Here is an 18,554-nt window from a genome sequence, read left to right as displayed (position 1 = left end):
GAAAAGCATTTCAATTTAAATTATTTGTCATGTTGTTTTATTTAAATTCGGTGCGTTTTCTCTGGGGGACTGAATGTACAGGAAGTCTTCACAGCTGCTATATCATTTACTGGAATATTTCTGTGAAGTAATGCCAGGATGAACAAGGAACTGACTATTACTATTAAAGCCTACTTGTGAGCTTAATGTCGTTGTGTTGTGGCTTAATGTCGTTGTGTTGTGAGCTTATGTTCGCTTTTTTAATTGCGTTGTGTTGTGCACTACTGGTCCACCGTACTAATGATACAAAACTGCTGAAACAAAAGAAGCCTTGACTAAATCACTGAATGAGTGTTGTATCAGAAACGTCTGTTCAGAAAAATTATGCTGAGTATGTGCTCCACAGGAACAAACTAATTATAATATAAACTTGTTGGCAAGTATTCAAAAAAATATTGACATGCATTTCATTTAACTGGAACGTTTTAACACAAACTTCAACATTCAGACTACAGACTGAAAATCTTCTCAATCAGTTTAAAACAATGGGCACACTGGCTCAGCAAGCCAAAACTAAACACTACTGGAAATGTAAAACTACTAGAATGGTTTGCATTAGTCTTCAAATGCCTCTAAAATAAACTGGACTTAACCAATTACAAAAAAAAAAAAGATGTCCACGATAAATAATAAAATATGTAGTTACCAATTCATGTGGGTTTCATGTAAAGTAACTTTGAAAAATATTTCAACTATTTTTAACAATAATTTTAATTTCATGACTCTAAGAATGTCATGTGGTGTAACCATTAAGTTAAAATAAAAAAGTACACATTATTTTAAACATATTTTTCAAGGTATTTGAAACTTTTTACAAATTAATATCATGTTTTTGTGGGGTTGGCACTGTCATGGATACAAGCCCATGAAAGAGACAAGGATGAGATAGTAAATAGCACAAGAACTTTATTAAACCGACATAATAAATAATCCAAACCATAGAAGGCAACATAACCATGTGCATGCACAAACAACACCAGACAAAGAACTGAAGAAACTGAAGGACATCAATACACATGCTAACAAACTAAAAAGCCAACAGGTGTGATACTAACCCAACGAATCGCCATAGCAACAAATGATGATGGGAACACAGGACAAAGGAAGCAAGAAAACCAAAGAGAGGCAAACTTAGGGTGCTTTCACACCTGGCCTGTTGTTTCGGAACCTGGCGCGTTTCCCCCGTTAGCTCGGTTCGTTTGGGCATATGTGAACATGGCAATCGCGCCCGGTCTAAGACACCTCAAACATGAAATTGTCAAGCATGAATAGCTGGCAGAATGTTGATAAGACTGACACTAATGTCCTCAGGAGAATCATCTTTAATGGATTTCAGTTGAGACGGAAAAAGCCATTATATCTAAAAATTTTAAATGTCATCTTCTATGTGCACTATAATAACACATTTCCCATGAACACAACAGCTGACCAGGGTGGAGACAGTGTGCTGTTTTGTTTCACACTTCTATCCTGGGAGTTAAGTTAATCAATCAGATACACGATTAGAAGGCATCTCTTCTCATTCCCATCTAACTTCCACTACCGTCTCAGGGGACATACAGCATTCACGTCTGATCTGTTAATTTTGCAACTTATAAAGCGTTAAAATATGTTTTTAATTTGCATATTAAAACTATTGTAGAAAATGGCAAATGTAAATTTTATAATTGAATTTTCATTTTCATTTTGCACTAAACGTTGCACATATGTACGGTAAAATGTAAATTAAAATACAGAAATGCATTGCCATTTTACATATTGCATTTTAAATTGAATTTTGCTACACATATGCTTCCATAGCGTAAATGGTGACTTAATGTTCATTTTAGAGTGAACTAAACCTTTACCGTTTACATACCAAGAATTTTAAGTTGTGTTCTCTGGCAAATGTAGAGACTGCTGGACATCAGATGGAGTGGCGAATACCTGAAACAATTTTTAAAAAGACAGCACAACCATCACTAACAGAACCAAGACATAAAACATGTTGCAAATAAATTTGATTTGTTGAGTAATCTCTACTTACATCTGCTTGAAGGATAAGACCATCTAATTTCTGCAAGTGTGTGAGCAGCTGTAGGACCATGGAAGACATGGACGCAATCAGGAATACTACATTCGAAATAAGCATTAGGAACATGACTATGGATTTTCATGTGCTGGCAAAATTATAAGACATTAAAAAGCACGGTCATAGAACTGACATTTTTTAACATGGACTACAAATGTAACGTTAATACTTGTGAAGCACTTACATTAGCACCGGATCTTCATCAGATTGTTCAGCCTGAAAAAAAAAAAATCAGAAGCAGGTCATGTGAATGTGTTATGTGTGTCTTATTTGCTATTTAAATTGTTTTTGATTGTTGGATTAAAGGAAGGCGTGAATCAACATCTTAAGCAGCATCGAGTGACTGTGATTGATTTATGTTCGGTTAAACGAGCTAACTTACATATAATTTTACAAGCTACATATAAACGAGCTAGATATAATTTGATTGGTAAACGATGACACAATTTTCATTTTTGGGTGAACTGTCCCTTTAAGTCAGACAGTCCACCGTGAACAACTGAGGTTGCCTCTCTGCAAACTGCGCGTTCATCATTATTTACTGGACAGACACATTGATAACTTTCCCATTCAGCCCTACATCTGGAGAGTCTTGTGTTCAAAGGGCAGATGTAAGCTCCCATGATGATGCAGTTTAGTCATTAGCTGGTTTCAAACATTAAACACTGTAAATTCCCGTAAAATGACCAGATTCACTTTTCTGTTAAATACACAAATATGCTGTTCACACAAGCAATGGTGTTTCATCTTTTTACTGTTAAGGTACCATTCACACATCAGTACCAAAATATCGGTAAACTTTGTGATGTCAATCAACAGAAATGTCCTTTAAACACTGCACTGTTTTCTTCATATGTCCAAATGAGGAGAAGCGGTTTGGGGTGTGTTAACACTTAGTTTGGTTCTCTAGTTTTTCTGGTCCAGACCGAAAAAGAAAATGATCAATTTAGTCCTGGTTCGCATTTATGCTGTCATTTTTTAACACCAAACCTAAAGATACACACACACACGCACACACACACACACATGTCTGGTCAGCTATCCTTGTGGGGACTCTCCATAGGCGTAATGGTTTTTCTACTGTACAGACCGTATATTCTATTGCCCTACACCAACCCTACACCTAAACCTACCCCTCACAGGAAACTTTCTGCATTTTTAGATTTTCAAAAAAATTAATTCTGTGTGATTTATTAGCTTGTTTACCCGTGGGGACCACAATTTAGGTCCCCACCGTGACACAAGTCCCCATGAGTCTGTGTGTATTCAGGTTTAAGTCCCCACCAGAATAGAAAAACAGGTACACACATCACACACACACACACACACACACACACACACACAAAGGCATAAAGATAAGTTCACAACCTGATTAGACAGCTTTTATGATGTATTTTCTGCTACGAACATCTAAATTAACAACTTATCAAATCCCAAAATTGAATAAATGCACTCATTGTTTTTACACACTGTGGTATTTTTACCAGATGAGAGCTTATAAAATGTGTAACAGAGTCAAAACAGCTTCAGAAATTGATCTGCTACAAAAAGACAGCAGTTCTGATGCCTGTGCTGAACTGTAATGGGTTTTGGTTTGTTTAGATGTCTTTGGCCCATATTGCGTTCATATTTCAGTCGACTGCACCATAGTTCATTTCCTCCGAACACCAAGGTTTGGATGGCAGCATTCACACTTATTTGAATAAACCACACTAACTGAGCAATCACACCAGAGTTTGTTTTAATCTTAGCAAATCTGCAAAGTGTGAACACAGCCTTAGTTTCACTAAAGTTTCATCTGTCTAATCCGACAGCATTTTTTTTTTGACTTCTCAGTGACAGGCATGAGAAGCTGATAAAGCAAAATGTCCATCTAGAACATGTTTACAAAGAAAAATCATTAAAATCATTAAACTGTGTAGTAATCAGTGTAAGAACTGTATGACTTGCTCAGCCAACAAACTGCAGAACTAACTGATGGGGCCCTATCATACACCCGGCGCAATGCGGCGCAAGTGTTTTGCTAGTTTTAGCCCGACACAGTTCTCATTTTCCCATCCTGCACCTCGTTGTTTAAATAGCAAATGCATTTGCGCCCATTTGTGCACCCATGTGCATGCTGGTCTAAAAAAGAGGTGTGTTCAGGTGCATTGTTGGCGCGTTGCTATTTTGAGGAACCAAAATAGACTGCGCCATAGACCAACTCAAACCTGCTGGCGCAATGCGGCGCCAGGCGCGACGCAAGTGTTTTTTGCTAGTTTCAGCCCGACGCAGTTCTCATTTTCCCGTCCTGCGCCGCGTTGTTTAAATAGCAAATGCATTTGCGCCCATTTGTGCACCCATGTGCATGCTGGTCTAAAAAAGAGGTGTGTTCAGGTGCATTGTTGGCGCGTTGCTATTTTGAGGAACCAAAATAGACTGCGCCATAGACCAACTCAAACCTGGTTTAAAGTCTGGCACAATATTTTTTCTTTGTTATTTAAAGAGCGCGTTAGCACAACGTGCATACACTTTGCTTATTACAGCACACAAACATTTTTAAAAATGAAAAATTACATTCCGCAATGTAAATAGCAAACCCGCCATGGCGCGAGCGCAACTGGCTTTTAAAGGGGATGGGAGATGAGACTCTGATTGGTTTATTGCACATTACGCCCAAAAAACACCCATTACTCATTAAGAGAATAGGGACAACCCGTTTAGACCATGCACCCAGGCGCGCCGACCATTTTCCCATCGTTAAACTAGCAAAAGTGGATTCGGACATGCCCTGAGTGCACCTGCGCCGTGCGCTTTAGACCATGTGCTTAGATCGTTAAAATAGGGCCCTTGTAGTCCAAAGTGAAGACTGACTATTAATGCATAAACAACACATCAATGCGATTAATAGTGTTTGGTTAAATTTCAGTTGAAGTTCAGTGGTTTCATGCTCTCAACAATCAATATTTCACATTGCACATTGTGGTTGGCACAAACAATGTTTATTCTCATTGCGAATGATCCCATATTTAATATCTTTGTAGTTTTGTTCCTTGTTTTTTGAGGATAAGGGCATGTCATGGTCACACACCTGCTCTTGTTGGCATCTAGATTTTACCAGTTTGATTGAATGCTTGACCTTTGACATGAACAACAAAGGATATGGGAAGTCTTTTCTGCTTGCTTTAAAATGTTTATAAGCCTATTAATTTTGCCGTTCCATTTATGCACAATAAATGTTACTATTTACATTTGCACTGTTTTTTCCCTGCTATCTGCGATCCTATCAGATTCATTTCTGGGTTGCAACCCACCAGCTGAGAGTCACTTGACCTTTTCTTGCTTTATCATTCAGTAATACGTTACAGAGGATATGTCCATCTTTTCTGTTTTGAAGCAGCCAGGTGGATTCAGTCTCTTCATTAATAGGCATAAATCAGTCCTTCCTCTCATCCTAAAATTACTATACATGGATGGAAATGTCAATTTCAGACTATCAATAGGTCTGGCACCGCTGAAGATGTTTATTATGATGCATGGTTTCCCATCTGACAGATGATTGGTTGAGCCTGGGTTGTCTCCAGAACTTCTCCATCGGGAAATTACTTATCATTTCATGCAAGGGAACATATGGAATAGATTGCTTTTGTTGCTAGAATGCCGAGCTGCAATGTTAATGAAAGCAGTCCTCTAACACAATACACTTTTGCCTGCTTTGCAAATAGACTAAAATAATGTTCAAGCCAAGTACTCTTAGCCTGTATTCATCTAGAGTATCCATGTAACTTTCTTCAGTTAAACAAGGAAAAAACTGAAGTCATTGCATTTGGAAACAAAGATGAAGTTCTCAAGGTGAATGCATACCTTGACTCTAGGGGTCTAACAACTAAAAATCAAGTCAGGAATCTTGGTGTGATTCTGGAGACAGACCTTAGTTTCAGTAGTCATGTCAAAGCAGTAACTAAATCAGCATACTAACATCTCAAAAACATTGCAAGAATTAAATGTTTTGTTTCCAGTCAAGACTTGGAGAAACTTGTAACAGAGTCTGACATAACGCCCCCCTCCGGAAGGCGTGTCCTCACGCCACACAACATCAATGGGGAGGGAGGGAGGGGCACCTTGGAGGTCCCTCAGGACAGACTCATATGGAACCGGGATGCCTCCAAGGCAGTACCAGATCCGGGCAGGCCATGGCGGTGCAGGGAGCTCGGGAGGCCATAGCGGTGCAGGGAGCTCTGGAGGCCATGGCGGTGCAGGGAGCTCTGGAGGCCATGGCGGCTCTGCCTCCGAGGCCGGTGTGATTCTGGAGACAGACCTTAGTTTCAGTAGTCATGTCAAAGCAGTAACTAAATCAGCATACTATCATCTCAAAAACATTGCAAGAATTAGATGTTTTGTTTCCAGTCAAGACTTGGAGATACTTGTTCATGCCTTTATCACCAGCAGGGTGGACTTCACAAGAAGACCATTAGACATTAGACAGCTGCAGCTCATCCAGAACGCTGCTGCCAGAATTCTGACTAGAACCAGAAAATCGGAGCATATCATGCCAGTCCTCAGGTTCTTACACTGGCTTCCAGTTATATTTAGGATTGATTTTAAAGTACTTTTACAAATAACTAAATGGCCTAGGACCTAAATACATAGCAGATATGTTCACTGAATCAATGAGTTTGCTTCCTTCTTTTCTGAGAAGATCAATAATATCAGGAAGGCGATTAGCACATCCCCAAGTTATGCAGAGGTTAGACAGATTCGACCACAATATCAAAAAGAAGATACTATGTCTGCTTTTGAAGAAATTGATAGCAAAATTTTGGAAGAAATAGTACAGCACCTTAAATCGTCAACCTGCTATCTTGACACACTTCCCACATATTTTTTCAAAAGGGTGCTTAACTGTTTGGAAGCAGATCTCTTAGAAGTGGTGAACGCCTCACTTCTTTCTGGGACTTTTCCAGACTCCCTGAAAACTGCAGTTGTTAAACCCCTTCTGAAAAAGAGCAATCTTGATAACACCATATTGAGCAACTATAGACTAATATCAAATCTTCCTTTTATAGGCAAGATTATTGAAAAGGTAGTCTTTAATCAGCTGAACAAATACTTAAACTCAAATGGATACCTGGACAATTTTCAATCTGGTTTTCGACCGCATCACAGCACAGAGACAGCGCTCATTAAGATAATAAATGATATTCGCTTAAATTCTGAATCTGGCAAAATATCAGTGCTGGTACTACTAGATCTCAGTGCTGCGTTTGACACTGTCGATCATAACATACTACTAGAGAGACTGGAAAACTTGGTTGGGCTTTCTGGCATGGTAATTAAATGGTTCAGGTCATACTTAGAAGGGGGAGGTTATTATTGTGAGTATAGGAGAGCATAAGTCTAAGTGGACGTCTATGACATGCGGAGTCCCACAAGGCTCAGTTCTTGCACCGCTCTTGTTTAGCCTGTATATGCTCCCACTAAGTCAAATAATGAGAAAGAACCAAATCGCCTATCACAGCTATGCAGATGATACCCAGATTTACCTAGCCTTATCTCCAAATGACTACAGCCCCATTGACTTCCTCTGCCAATGCATTGATGAAATTAACAGTTGGATGTGCCAGAATTTTCTTCAGGAAAAAACTGAAAAAACTGAAGTCATTGCATTTGGAAACAAAGATGAAGTTCTCAAGGTGAATGCATACAGGGGTCTAAGGGGTCTAACAACTAAAAATAAAGTCAGGAATCTTGGTGTGATTCTGGAGACAGACCTTAGTTTCAGTAGTCATGTCAAAGCAGTAACTAAATCAGCATACTATCATCTCAAAAACATTGCAAGAATTAGATGTTTTGTTTCCAGTCAAGACTTGGAGAAACTTGTTCATGCCTTTATCACCAGCAGGGCCAGATCCGGCAGATCCGGGCAGGCCATGGCAGTGCAGGGAGCTCGGGAGGCCATAGCGGTGCAGGGAGCCATGGCGGTGATGGCGGTGCAGGGAGCTCTGGAGGCCATGGCGGCTCTGCCTCCGAGGCCACGCCCCCAGCCCCCACCTCTACGACCGGCAGACCACTCAGATCATTAGGATTGAGTCAGTTAGAAATACCAAGGGTTCACACAAAACAAGGGGAGTCCGCTTTTAGTTATTATGCCGCACGCAGTTGGAATCAGCGTCCAGAAGAGATCAGATGTGCTAAAACATTAGTCACATTTAAATGCAGACTCAAAACTCATCTGTTTAGCTGTGCATTTATTGAATGAGCACTGTGCAATGTCCGTGTCATGGTCACTTGGGGAGGAAGGAACGAGGAGACACAGGAGAACACTTCAACTAGAATTTAACTAACTGGGGGCCAGGAGCCCTCCCTGGGCTTAACTGGGGATCTGTGAAGCGCTTACGAGGAGCTGGCACTGGAGGGTGCTCTGGAGGAGCAGGCACAGCAAGGCGCTTTCGAGGAGCAGGCACTGGAGCGAACTCAGGGGCTGGAGCCGACACTGGAGCGAGCTCTGGGGCTCGAGCCAACACTGGAGCGAGCTCTGGGGCTCGAGCCGACACTGGAGCGAGGGCCCTGAGCCAGTCATTTCTCCTCTTCTGATGGTGAACTGGGCAGCCGGCGGGCTTGTCATTGCGGTGACCGGCGGGCTTGGGTCAATGGCAGCCGGCAGGCTTGAGAGAGCCACGGCCGGTGGGCTTGACAACGGCGCGGCTGGCAGGCCTATCTTCGGAGTGGCCGGCGGGCTTGAGAGCGTCTTTGGAGTGGCGAAACGTGCGGCGGTTTCCATGCCACGGGGAAAACAAGGAAAACAAAAAACTTTCAAAATAGAAATAAAACAGGGAGAAGGGGCGCCGCTTACTATTTTGTCAGGTCTGCTGTTCTGTCATGGTCACTCTGGGAGGAAGGAACGAGGAGACGCAGGAGAACACTTCAACTAGAATTTAATTCAAATAAACAAAGGGATACAAAACACTGGAACTTCAGGGATGACATTTAACAGCAGATGGGAAACATTGGGAAACAGGGTTTAAATGCACAGAAACTAAAGGGACAAACCTGGGAACTATGTATAATCATTTTCTATTCTTAACTGTTTTAAATTCATTTTAGACCTCTTACATTTTTTTTTATCATTTTCAAAGTGCTTAAATTCCTTGTTTTATTGTTGTGATTATTATTTTTATTATTATTATTTTCTTTTCTTTTATGTAAAGCACTTTGAATTACCATTGTGTATGAAATGCGCTATATAAATAAACTTGCCTTGCCTTGCCTGTAAGACGACAACTACAATCAATATCGTTCAGTTGTGCCAACGTAAGTGATGATGTGATTTGCATGTAGTTAACATGTTGTACTTGACTTCCGATGGTTTTGGCACCGTTTTAGACATATTACATCAAGCTGAAGTGTAAATAAATGGTAGATATTTCATTGGCTGTGTAAGGAGAACGGCACTATATGGTACAAGTTTGTTCCAGAGATCTCATCTGTGCCTGACTCTGTTTTTGGGCAGAACTTTTCACACCTCACACTTTGGAATCCTTTCATTTTTGTCATTAATACCTTACAAATGGTCTATAACCCACCCAGAGAGAAATATACGCTGTTATAATGCACATTTCATGGCTGTGTCGATGGTATATTGAAGCTCTCGTTAAATGAAAAGTTCAACAGGAAAATAAATAAAGCATTTTTAAACAATGTAAATGATGTTTCTGTTGCCAGAGAGTTTTGGATCTGAGCAAATGGGCCTCCAACTTCACTGAAGTTTAAAAGACTACAGCTGGCAACTTGCTTCAAACAAACTTCACATTTCAGTGATTAATCAAAACAAAAGGCACTGCACATGCTGTAGACATATATATTAACACCTAAACATTTTATGGTTTTAGTCTTACAACCGAACTCTAATTGGTCTAATAATATTGGTCATTATAAGTTTCCAATGACTAAACTTGAGGTAAAATTACATTTAAAAAATATATTAAAGATCTTCATTCTTCATTAACATTAAGATAGGCCAAGAACCCAGCCTGGTAATCTGGGATGGTTCAGACTCAGAGGCAACAGTCTGTAACTGTACTGTAAACATCCTGTGAATGGTGGAGGTTTGGTCTGTTCTTTAATGCAGGAATATGCTTATAGCACTAGGGTTTAACACAATCACATTTCATATTTTGGCTAATTAGTGACAAATTTGTATTTTGTCGGCTTTCGTGAAATATGTTCATGCCCCAGTGACGGTTATGTTTAGGAGTGGGGTTACCCTAGTAAAAAGGTAATATATTTAAAATACATTTATTTCATACCAAGTATAGTTCAAATCTATTGACATATTTACTGACATGTCGCTCAAGACTTACTGATATAAATATTATAATTAAACTTTATTTGGAGTACTACTTGTGCGCAATGCACATTTCTTAATACTACGCCTAAAATGTGTTTTAATGTCACTGTTGATGAGAATTGTATGATCTTTATAATATCAGTCTTTAAATGCAAGATATTTAAAGTGTACCTAAAGTATACTTGCAATAGTTCCACTTTAGCACTATCAAATATACTTCAGTGAATCTTTAGTTGGACCTCAGCACTACTTCCGCACTAGTAGTGCCAATTTAGCAGACTATAAGTAAACCAGTTTAGTATACTAAAAGTTTTGTATTAAGTAAATAAATATGTAAATCTATTTGTATACGTAGCATGAAATAAATGTATTTCAAATACATTTTAGTATGATTATTTTTCACTAGGGTATGCCTCATGCTTACGTTTTGTTTTTTTTTTCTTAAAAAAAACGTACATTTTTGAATGATTCACATCATACAAATTCTTACAAAATCATCATCTCATAAAATAGTTTTTTTTTTTTTTGTGAGATCGGGCCGGGTTTAATATGACAATCCCTCAACATGCTGCAATAAATAGTGTAGTGGATTGTGTTGAAGTGAGTTTTGAACAAGGGTTTCACAGATTCCCAGACTTAGCATCTCATAATGAGGTGCTTTCAGGTGCTTTTTTAAACTTAAAGGGATAGTTCATCCAAAATTAAAATTCTGTCCTTATTTATCCATATTGTTCACTGTCCTTATTTATAGCCTCATATTGTTCCAATCCCATAAGATCTTCAAAACACAAATGAAGATATTTTTAATGAAACCTCAGAGGTTGATGCTTTAACACATGATGCAATTATATTATATTATATTATATTATATTACTTTCATTTTACAATTTATTTTCCTAATTGTTATTACCAACATGCAAAAACAAATAAAATCAAATAATAAATCTGTAAAAGAGAAAATGTTGCAACAGTTTCTCAGACACTAACAATTCTGAAGGCTGCTATTATACATTTTGCAACGTGTTGTGGTTTAGAAATGTAGAAATCTCACAGAGGAAGCATTACATCTGAAATAGAAAATAAGCACAAAGTGTAACATATCCAATTTCATGTACCCATCTATTTGTGATTACTTAAAAAGCTGTCATTACCTGTCCGTATTCTATGTGTGTGTCACAGTTGGTGTGTGATCTGAGTATGTGCAGGCCATTAGCTGCATCCTGTGTGGAGAATAACAAACAGTGACAAACAAGACCTCTCCACATCATCACTCAGCGGGTCACTGGATGGATCCTGTTACCTGGTGAGACAATCAGGGCCATCACTGCATTCAGTGGTGAGAATCAATCAGTAGAGAGATATTAAAACAATGTGTTAAAAAAGGCTTAAATATTGCAGGGACAGGATCTAAATTTATAGTTAGTTCAACTAAAAATGAAAATTCTGTCATCATTTTTTTAACCTCGTGTAATTTCAAGCCTGTAAGATTTCCTTCTGTGAAACATAGAAGGAGGTCACTCTTTTCCGTGCAATTGGACTGATATTAGAGTTCAATTCAATTAATAATGAATATTCAGTGGTAATGAATATTCAGAAGCAGTGAATATCCTAAATTTCAGATTATTTAAGCTTAAAAGCTCCAGTACCCATTTACTTTATTTTAAATGGAAAAAATGCTATATTCTTCAGTGTAATTCAACTATAATTCAACTTCTGTGTTCCATGGGAAAAAAAGAATGTTTCAAATGAGGGTGAGGGTGAGGTGAGTATAACTTCTGTTTGATTCTGTTTTCTGTTTGATTCCAAGAACAATTTCATGAAACAAACTTTTTTTTTCACAAATGCCAAGAATTTCTTCAAAAACAAACATTCAGGCTTATCTCAACCTCCCACTTTCAAAAAATGTTCCCTATGATTTATCACCCACTTTGCATATGATACAGAAATCTTATCTGAAGAATGAAAGCTTTTATCAAAATCATTCTGCACCTATAAGTTACATCACAATTAGAAAAGGTAATGACAAGCAGCATATGGATTTCTATTGGTCAGCTTACTTGTTTATGATAAACTGCTTGTTTCAATATTCTGTGGCTTACAGCTCAGCAATATTGCAAAACTGATTATAATATAAATTATGGCTGACAAATAGACTGAACTGAGCTGTTTGTGAACAAATACTCCCACATACACTCCTCTTAAGATTCAATTACAAAAACATACAATCACTATATCTATGCTTCCAATTAACTATACTTTCAATTTTCAATGTTAATTCAATGTTATAGTTTCTTATTCCAGCTTAATATGCAACATTTCATTGATTCCCTCAAAAAATAAAAACGAAACAGTTGTTTGTTTGTTTGACTCAACCAATGGCATGAGTTTGAGGTGGGAATATCTCTTTGCCCAGCGAGTGACAGATGGGGAAGTGTTCAGGAAACCTGTTTGAAAACAGTCCCTAGTGGAGAAGAAATTACACACTTAACCTTTAACTGATCAAGAAATAAGTCATAAATACAATGTCGTTTGTTAAAGGGTTACTCCACCCCAAAATGAAAATTTTGCCATTAATCACTTACCCCCATGTCGTTCCAAACCCGTAAAAGCTTCATTGCAAAGAAAACAAAAATAACGACTTTATTCAACAATTCGTCTCCTTCACCGTAGCGCCATTTTGGAGAGTATCCACTGAACGTAAACTGCATATGCTGTTCTACTTGTATGTGTCAGCCGTGTGGTTTTCGTTCAGATCAAAGCGTAAATAAACGTAGAAAACGTATCCGTGTGGTGCGGCTGACACATACAAGTAGAACAGCATACGCAGTTTGCATTCAGTGGATACGCTCCAAAATGGCGCTACGGTGACGAAGGAGGAGATGAATTGTTGAATAAAGTCGTTATTTTTGTTTTCTTTGCATACAAAAAGTATTCTCGTCGCTTCATAAAATTCAGATTGAACCACTGATGGCAGATGGACTATTTTGACGATGTCTTTCATACTTTTCTGGTCCTTGACAGTGTTATTTACTTGGCAGTCAATGGGACAGTCACAAGCCTCCCGGTTTTCATCCAAAATATCTTAAATTGTGCTCCGAAGACGATCAAAGCTTTTACGGGTTTGGAACGACATGGGGGTGATTAATAAGTGATTAATGACAACATTTTTATTTAGAGAAGTAATGAATTAAAGATCAGTGTTATAGGTTACAAATAGCGTAGTGTGACAGAAGATATGATTTGTGAAAGTAATAGTCAGAGGCTCTATAACAATAAGATTAATATCCTCTGGTCCTTATTATAATTAAAACTGCCCAATGATTGATGGCAGTCATTTGTGCTGTTGGAGTCCTCATGTATCTTGAAAAGTGCTACTCAAGTTGACCACATCTGTAGTAAAATATAATAAAGGAGTAAAATACAACAAACCTACTTAATAATTATTATTGTTGTTGTTGTTATTAAAATAGTTGACAGACAATTGTTGGTCAAACTGTGCTAACTTCTGGAAACTAACTAGATGCTAACTTTGTTTCTATAAAGTTCTTTATAGATATAGATATAGATATATATATAGATAAAAATGAACTCCTTTACTCACCTTTACTTTCGTTTTTGCATAATCCATAAAATAAGACGTTTTGCAGAATGTCCAAGCTGTTTTGCTGGCATGGTCTCAGAGGATAATGCATTCAGCAGGAGATCTGACCTTGGAATAAACCAGCCACGCTTGTCGTGGGAAATGTGACTGTGGAAAAGGTCTAAAGTAAACTGCCACAAGCTGCCTTTATTAAACAGAGACTGTTCAGTGCGTGATTTTGATCTCTTGGCCTGACACGATGATGTGAAATAACCATCAGCCCAAGCAGTCCATCCATGCAAACGCTGAAACAAAAAGATTCCTGCTGAGATCTATTTAGTCTGCAGGACATTTGCCTTGGGCGTTTTGTCATTCCTGACTGAATTCTTTACATTTACACATTACATTTATTTAGCTGACAGAAATACATATCAGACTCTTACTGCATGGTTGGTGTGGCTCACAGTTAATTTATCAACATGTTTTGATAATTTATAAAACAGATCTGTTTTCTAATGTGAGAAATGCCACCTATGAAAATTTAAAAAATTTACTGTTACTGTATAGGGAGTGTTGAACTAAAAATGAAAATTATTTTATTATTTTCGCAAATTCTGTCATTCCAAACCTGTATGACTTTCAATTTGTTGAACACAAAAGGTATTTTATGAAGAATATTCTGTTTGTTCTTGTTAATATAATGAAAGCAAATAAAGACATATCATAAAAGTGGCCGCATAACTTGTGCACTATATTTCATAACTTCTAAAGCCATACAATCGCTTTGTCTATCTATCTACCTATTTATTTTAGAGCTAAAGCTTGTTATGTTTGGGCTAACTATGCCTTTATAATACGCAAGCCAATCTTTGCAAATATGCCTTACACATTGGGCCCTATTTTAACGATCTAAGCACATGGTCTAAAGCGCACGGCCCAATTGTGTTTAGGGCGTGTCCGAATCCACTTTTGCTAGTTTAAGGACAGGAAAAATGGTCGACACGCCTGGCGTATGGTCTAAAAGGGTTGTCCCCATTCTCTTAATCAGTAATGTGTGTGTTTTGGGCGTAACGTGCCATAAACCAATCAGAGTCTCATCTCCCATTCCCTTTAAAAGCCAGTAGCACTTGCGCCATGGCGGGTTCACTATTTACAAGGCGGAATTTGCAAGTGGAAAAACTGAACGCTTCTCTAGTGAGGGAACGGCTCTGCTCGTGCGCGTAATTCTGATACATACAAAGACTATCCTTGTGACCAGGGGCGTCATGCACTCATTATTTTTGAGGGGGCACGATGGGTGGGTAGGGTCGTCATGTGACATAGAGCCCGCCCACATAGCAAATCCCAATTTAACCCCTGGCGCCAGGTGTATGATAGGGGCCTTAGAGTCTGAAAAGTTTTACATTTTGTGGATCCATTCAAGCCGTTCTAATTTAATATTGTTGGCTATAGCTGACCATTAATTTCAGACTGAGCTCTGACCTAAGCTCTGTATGTCATTAGACCCCTATCTACTCAAATATAACTTAACTTATCAGTTCTTTTATTTTGATACTGACATTATTTCTGTATCATGCAAGTGAAAATGTATTCTTTATAGAGTAATATTTCAAGCAGAATTTGTACTTCATCCAGCACTAAGGATACTGTAGGTCAGTGGCTCTCAAACCTGTCCTAGAGTACCCCCAGCCCTGCACATTTTGTATGTCTCCCTCATCTCACACCTGATTCAACTCATCTGCTCATTAGTGGAGACTGCAAGACCTGAAGTGGGTGTGTCAGATATAGGGAGACATACAAAACGTGCAGTGCTGGGGGTACTTCATGGAGAGGTTTGAGAACCCCTGCTGTAGGTGAATGTCGCTTGATGCAATAAAACACATCAGATCACAGGAGTGAATGTGTATCGCCAGCTCATCAGCAAACGAATCAAGGGGGCAGAGCCATATTGAATAAAAGAACAGATGCCCACTGGCAGACACTACTGAGGGAAAAGAACACTGCAGATATTTGAAACATCATCTGTATTCCACTTGCGATCTATGTGGCAGAGTGATGCATAATGTCTGAGACTCTATAAGTTGTCAGAAATCAGAATCAGAATCCTTATTATTTGGATATATTGATTGAAAAACAAATCCTATAGCATCTTAATTTCTCCTTGACCTTTATCAACTCGTTTGGTGGGTTTCTCTTCTGAATACTTAATTGTTACCTCACAGTTAAAGCAACATTCTGAGTTCAATAAACAATAATGTCAAGCTCCATCATCAGCCCAAGGAAGCCAGAAGACCAGTAGTGAAGAAAGTGAAGAGGTTTTTTTTTTTATTTCATGTTGGCTTTAGGGTCAATGACATGATGCATCTATTATTTAATTCAATTAATTAATTCGTTCTAAAATATATTAAAGACTATTTTTTGGAGTGTATTGACCGATCATCTTTTTCCGACAAGTACCTACAGCCACAACAATATCTACTCTGGACAAATATATTGATTATGCTCTGTGGTTGAGTGGATCCCCTTACACAGTGGACCAATTTCCAGAGTCCGCTCCTGGATGCTCTCCAGAATCCGCTCCAGAAAGTTCTCCAGAGTCCAGTCCAGTCCATGAACCCACTCCAGAGTCCACTCCAATGTGTCAGCCCAGTCTAGAGACAGCCAAACCCTCAGCACAAAGGAGGGGGCTGAGGAAAAAGAAACAATCCTCTTCGGCTCCAGCCCCTGAGTACATCCCAGTGATGGCTCCAGCCTCTGAATCCGCTCCAATGTCGGCTCCAGCCCCTGAGTCTGCTCCAAAGCCCGCTCCTTCCTGTGAGTTCTCTCCAGTTATTAGTCCAGTCCATGAGTCCATCCGAGAATTAACTCCAGACCACGAGTCCTCTCCCGAGTCTACTCTAACCCATGAGTCAGCTCAAGAGCCTGCTCACGCTCCAGAGTTCATTCACGAGTCAGCTGAAGAGTCCGCTCCAAAATCAGCTCTTTTCCCTGAGCACAGCCAGGAGTCCTATCACTTCTCTGAACTCAGTGAAGAGCCTGCTCACCGCTCCAATCTAAGCTGGGAGTTTACTCAATTCACCAAACTCTTTCCTGAGCTTAACCCTGTGCCAGCTCTTGTCCTAGAGCTAAACCTAGAGTCCACTTGTTTCCCAGAGCACTCCCCAGTGTCCGTCTTCATCCAAGACGCAAGCCAAGAGACTGCAGCCTTGTGTTTGCTGGTACTAGCGATTGGGTATGTTTGGTTGGCACACACCTCGGGGATTCTCCCCAAGGAAATTTGGGGGGGGGGTTGCATACATGCACAGCCAAGGTGGCCATTCCTCAAGTTCGCTCGTCTCAGCCACAAAGGCTAACGCAACCGCTGTCACGTAATGCAACCGGTGCCACTGGTGCAACAATAAAACATTGCCGGTGCCACCGGTGCAACGATAACACGTTGCCGATGCTGTCCTAGAGGTTTCCTGCCATGCCCATATCTCCCTGTTCACTGCCACAGCTCCAGGATGCCTTCCCACCCTCCCGGTGCTGAATTCTGTTGCGTGAAGTCACACCTTCCGGAAGGAGGGAGTACTGTGTTAGATCATCAGTCACCTTGTCTGTCACCTTTGCACACTACACCTCCCACAATCCCCCTTGGCTTTCACCTGCACACATTTCAAAATCACCAAACCTGTATGCCATGATCCTCATCAACTCTCCATAAAAGCCAGCACCACACTCACAGGTCTTTTCTGGTCTCATCTATGGCTAAGACTGCATCCATTTGGATTGTTACTCACCTGAAGAATACTTACCTCCTTGATCCTCTCCTTGTTCCTGTTTCCAGTCTCCAACATCTCTTCTCTCACCTCCAGCCTCGGATGGCTCCGCTCCACCTCGTCCCGCCATCCAGACTTCTGTGCTCCTCCCACCCTCCATGGACCATTGGCCATTCAGCCTTGCCAGGCTCCCTCGGTCAGTTGGCTCCACCTGGGTCGGACTTCGCCACCACTCCGCTGTGGACTTGCGGGCCATCTGTTGCTCTTCGGCCCTCCACCCCTTCTGCTACGCTCTGCCCTCCCTCAGGCTCCGCCTCCTTCCTTGGTCATTCCAGAATGCCCTCTGACCTCTGGATCCCCTCCAACATCTCGGCGATCATCGCCACGGCTCCGTCGCAGCCACTTGGATCCTCGACGTCGCTCCACCTCCTCGGGTCTCTGTCTGCGTGTTGGACTCCACTTCCATCGTCATCATCTCAGGTCATCCTTATGGCAGCGTGTGTTCCCACCACGCCTTGGCTCCTCCCTCCAGAGGCACCGCCATGGAGCGCAGTTCTGGCTGTAGCCTGGGTTTCCATCCGCCCTCTCCTGCTCAAGGTGCCTCCCTGGCTCTCCCCACCATCATCACCTCCCTGGACTTTTTGTTCATGCCTCCTCCCAGTCATCCGTCCTCCTCCAAAGCCTCCTTCTGTATCCCTCTGCCTGTTTGCATCATCCCTTCGCCACTCCCTCATCCTCTGTCTCCTCGTCATCACAGCGCAAGGACATGCCTTCCGGGAG

The 18,554-nt window shown here is 40.2% G+C and overlaps 1 long non-coding RNA gene across 1 annotated transcript; it reads right to left on the bottom strand.

Annotated features, from left to right (window-relative positions):
* Positions 1–1,897: 1,897 nt before the first annotated feature.
* Positions 1,898–2,438, bottom strand: LOC107723843 (uncharacterized). The gene is made up of 3 exons (XR_001637978.1): positions 2,295–2,438; positions 2,066–2,151; positions 1,898–1,965 (listed from the first exon to the last, which is right to left on the bottom strand). It is a non-coding gene; the product is annotated as an uncharacterized LOC107723843 (long non-coding RNA).
* Between the last annotated feature and the right edge of the window lie 16,116 nt (positions 2,439–18,554).

This window comes from Sinocyclocheilus rhinocerous, unplaced genomic scaffold (assembly GCF_001515625.1).
Source record: "Sinocyclocheilus rhinocerous isolate Xijiao unplaced genomic scaffold, SAMN03320098_v1.1 scaffold1296, whole genome shotgun sequence".
In the NCBI taxonomy this organism is placed as follows: domain Eukaryota; kingdom Metazoa; phylum Chordata; class Actinopteri; order Cypriniformes; family Cyprinidae; genus Sinocyclocheilus; species Sinocyclocheilus rhinocerous.
Note: the sequence above shows the minus strand (reverse complement) of the source record. Positions and strands in the feature narration are given on the sequence as shown.